The sequence below is a fragment of the Engystomops pustulosus genome, chromosome 8 (assembly GCF_040894005.1).
Source record: "Engystomops pustulosus chromosome 8, aEngPut4.maternal, whole genome shotgun sequence".
Taxonomy (NCBI): Eukaryota; Metazoa; Chordata; class Amphibia; order Anura; family Leptodactylidae; genus Engystomops; species Engystomops pustulosus.
Window position 1 is genome coordinate 73,528,518 of NC_092418.1, and position 4,650 is coordinate 73,533,167.

At 41.0% G+C, this 4,650-nt stretch overlaps 1 long non-coding RNA gene across 1 annotated transcript; it reads right to left on the reverse strand.

Annotated features, from left to right (window-relative positions):
- Nucleotides 1-213: 213 nt before the first annotated feature.
- Nucleotides 214-2,104, reverse strand: LOC140074635 (uncharacterized). The gene is made up of 2 exons (XR_011849221.1): nt 1,992-2,104; nt 214-1,416 (listed from the first exon to the last, which is right to left on the reverse strand). It is a non-coding gene; the product is annotated as an uncharacterized lncRNA (long non-coding RNA).
- Nucleotides 2,105-4,650: the final 2,546 nt, after the last annotated feature.

Sequence of the window (4,650 nt, forward strand, 5' to 3'; positions counted from 1 at the left end):
GACGTCACAGGGTGAGTTCGTCACCACTTACCTAGTCTGACAGCTAGCGCCAAGCCTGGTTGTGGTTGCGCGGTTTGCTAGACAGGTGCTGACATTAGCATTTCATTTAATGGCCAGCTCATTTTTAGTTTAACCCTGTGTGGAAAATGATTCAATTTCTGTGACCCATATGTGATATAAGAAAAAGGCATAGAAAGAAAAATGGTTTGCATATAATGACATAAAACTTTTATTTAATGAACTGTTGCAGGCAGCCTTGTCCTCCCAGTGGTTTGTACGATAAGTTTACACCACGTTAGGTCTATAGGTTCTGTCTGTGACCTGGTTACTTTATTATGTTGGTAGAACAAAAGTTATTCCTTTCAATAAACGCTAAAGTAGCAATGCATTGAAGTGCTGAGTTATCCTTTTTGTTTTAAAGTGATGAACACGGTTACCCATTTGCGATCACAGATTTTCTTATCTTTGACTTTTACTGTTGACCCCCGGGATTAACATTTCATGTCAACTACAATATACTGAACTGCTTCTCATTAACAGAGATAAAAAAGAATGCAGCTAAAAATAGATTGTGGAATACTGTAAAGGCCAACGTCACATAGTAGATCGTCACATCTTAATGTCTCAATGTGCTGCAGCCTTAGGCTTAATCCTGAAAAAGCATCATATGTATGCACCAACATCGTAGAATGAAAATGTAGGGCAATATGCTGGCACAACACAGTCTCGGCAGATTTATAAAAGCCTCTTCTTCAATTGGTAAAATATTCAAAACTATTGAATGAAAAGTTTACAGCTTATATTATCTTCATAGCTGTTTGGATTATTTACCACAGTCACTTGACTTTTACTTCTCATTCACACAGTTTCTGTATTCTATACAACTGCAAGGTAGAAGGTTATCCAATGCAAATTGACCACAACTTGCCAGGTCTCTGATGGGATCAGATACACTGTAATGTCTAGTTACTCCATGGTCTTAGCTCTGGAGCAACAGAAGATGGATCTGAGCAGCTGTAATGGTCTTGTATCTGAGCCTTGGCTGTTGCTCCTTGTGTTTCTCTTGAGGCACTTTGGTACCCACCATCTTCTCCTGGGTGAAGTCACACTTAGCCAGGCCTCCCTTACTCCATGAGTTGGAGAACTGATGGATTCCATACTTGGCTTGGCCTCTCTCATATGATTTCTTATAGGTATAGCAATGTGTTCCTCCTGTAGCTCTAAAATCTCCTCAAATTCAAACTCATTTGCCTCTTTATCCACCTCTACAATAGTCTTCAGATTTGGACATTCAGAGACATATCCAAACTTTGGCCAGAATATTGCTGGAGCCCACTTCACTCCCCGCATCCATTGCTTATCCGGGAACTCTTCATTCTCTCCGTCCTTCATTCTGACACAACAACACTAACAATACTGACATCAGAGGAAAAAAGATTCTGAGAAAAGATCGTTGTATTATCCTAAAATATCTACTGATACACTCTACTAGAATTGAAGGAGGTGAGAGCAGAGAAGAGTGGCAGTCAGGCATAACATGGATTTATGAAAAGAGTACGAAAAAGGAACAGAGGAGTGAATGGATATTTGCAAGTATGGATGGAGGGATCCATGTATGAAGGATTAGACAGTGAATGATTAGATGGATGAATAGTAGTAAGGATGTATAGGTGGAAGATTGACTTGACAAAGTAAGAGCAATGAAGATGAATACAGTAAGTGTTCATATGGTATAATTTTCATATAGACAAACAATGCAACAGCCATGAGGCCCGTTCAGATAGCATTCTTCTAGTTGGTATTTTCCTTCAATAATTAAGGCTAAAACCAGGAATGGACCGCAGGTGAAAATAATTTTAAACTCTCCCAGATTTAGATTCCACTTCTGGTTTTGGCACACAGAGGAGCAAGTAACTAGATTTCCAAAAAAATGGAGGGAAATTACTGAAAATAATAAAGGACACAGCAGGATCCTAAGAAAGCTGACTTACCTCCACTAACTACTAGAACCCTCAAGTGATTGTTAGCTCTGTGGCTCTTTATATAGGGGTGCGATGTCATAATGCGATGCATCAAGTCAACAGCTCCAACATTCTGTAACTATAGGCAATAGCAGCAGCTGAAGCTGTGCACCCAATCTAATTCTAAGGGATGAAATAGTAAAGATATTCCCCTTATGTATCTATACTGTACATAATACATTTACATACAGTTACATCTGTTCATTTATTATATATACACAACATATATGAATGGATCTGCACATGTAATCAACTATAAATAAGCACACATCTTTACACCCATACTACAGTATATACACAGCACTGTTCTTAGCTCTGGGTCTTACGCACTAGTCACCATATATTTTACCAGTGGGGTGTTCTTGGAGCCACTCATAACAATAAAGCATAAAAGGCATATACTCAAACTTTTCTATGGCCCTAGAGCAGGGGAGAGCAATTCATTTTCCCATGGGGCCACATGAGAAATATCAGACAAATATCATTAACTCATACATAATGCCCCTGTAAATTGTATGCTGTAACACTTTTCATTAAACTTCATAATAATTAAATTCTTCAATCCTCTATACTGGATATTACCCAGTACTGTTTAGACTGCAGTGGTTCTCAACCTTTGTAATACTGTGACCCCGCAATACAGTTACTCATATTGCGGTGACCCCAAACCATGTGATTCTCTGCGAGAATGCAATAAAATCGTGGCCTTTGATGGCTTTAGGTGACCCCTGTGTTTTGGTCATTTGACCCCCACTGGGGTCGCGACCCACAGGTTGAGAACCACTGGTTTAGAGGTTGCTCAAAGGCTATTTGTGACAAATACTGGACCTTTGATTATACATTCAGCTTTAAGCTGGTAACGTGTTGTACAGGGACCATTTTGTTATGACTGTACAGTGCTGTCACGGCTGTTGTTTGGCGGTACCGGGTTGTTTTTGCCATACTGTGCCTGTACCATTCTTTTCAACCTTTAAGATGGTGAAACAAAAATACAAGTATTTGAGCCCCAAGCCACACGCTTTGTTCACCACTGCATTCAACTTCATCTAACTCTAGCTGTCTAGGGCAGTGGGACAGAGGCTGAAATCTGGGGCCATTTTGGAGGTATGGCTGTCCCTGCCTCCCCACAAGTTTGTAATGATGCTTTACATGCATCTGACCAAATATGTTCCTCTAAATAACAATTCAAATTAGTGTTAAAATTTGTGACCACTGAGATTGTCTGCAATGAGTAACTGTAAGAGTTATCAAAGTTTTCTGAAACAAAGCTTTATTGTTAATTCTTGCTCCTTGAAAATGCCACTGGGAAAAAAAAAATTGTCTGGAGTTACACTTTCAAAATATACCTGTCCAACTTATTTACAATTCAACTTCAGATGAAACCTTCAGAACCCGTATTTGTAACTACCTATAATGCATTGACATTAACATATTAGGCACATTTACTTATGAAGTCACTGGAGTGCACGAAAAGTGCATTGTCGGTCTATAATGCTGCGTGCGGCAATTCACTAAGATCGTGCACCAGAAATCTGGCGCTTCCCCGCAATGGTCCGAGTTCACCATCTTTTTAGTGATGTATCGTTAACATAGGGCGTGCGGCACAATTTTAAAGTTAAATACGGCGCTTAGCCCCAATCAGTCGAACTGTCCGATGGCACGCCCCCTAATTTGTGTTGCATGGAAGCCAGCGCAGCTGCGCCACAAAAGGGTTGCATTCGACACAATTGCAGCGCACACACTTCTTAAATTCCTGTGCAAGCCATTTTAGCATTGAAGAACGTGAACAGTCCGTGGCGTGGCACAGAAGCCCTGATAAATACCCCCCAATAGCTCCATGAAATAGAATCTACACCAGCCAGTTACAATAGAATGCCGGTTTTACTTACAACAGTTCTCTTGTGTACATACTGTAAAATGTGTAAGGTTATCCCTTTGTCTGGATGCCCAAATTTTCCATTTAAGAGAAACTTTATTAAAACATCAGACATAAATACAACATCAGTGGCATGACAGAGACATAGTGACAGTATAGCGCCTTGTAAGGCATTGTGGAACCGAAGCCAAACATGAGTATTGAAGTAGGCATGGTACAAAACTATTGTAGAGCATGACAACGATTTGTATAATCGTTTATAAAACTTAGGGTAACCGAGGATTAAAGAAGAGGGAGAGAAAGGAGGGAGAGTGGTGAAGGGGTAGGGAGGAGAGTGGAGGATAGGATAATGTAGGAAGGGGAGGGGGGAGGCAGCCGCTGGCACGTGGTTGGGTGTGTCGATTCCATCAGTCTCTCAGTCTTGGAGTGCCCGGTATTCAGGGGAGGAAAGGAATGATTGCCAGTGTAACCAGGTATTGGAAAGTCGGGAACGGTCTGTGGGGGATTGTGCTATGAGTTTCTCCATTCTGTGTGTTGCGGATACTTCTGATAACCATTCAGATATGGTAGGGGGGGGGGGAATCAGATCGCCATCTTCTAGGAATGTCTTGGCCGCTTGAAGTAGATGGCGGGTGATGGACTTCTTATATTTGTGTGTCTGCATATCAAACATGAATAAAAGAGTCGCTTCAGGGGTGCTTGAAATTGTGGTGCCGGTAATGCTTTGGATGCAGGCGATAACAGTGGACCAGA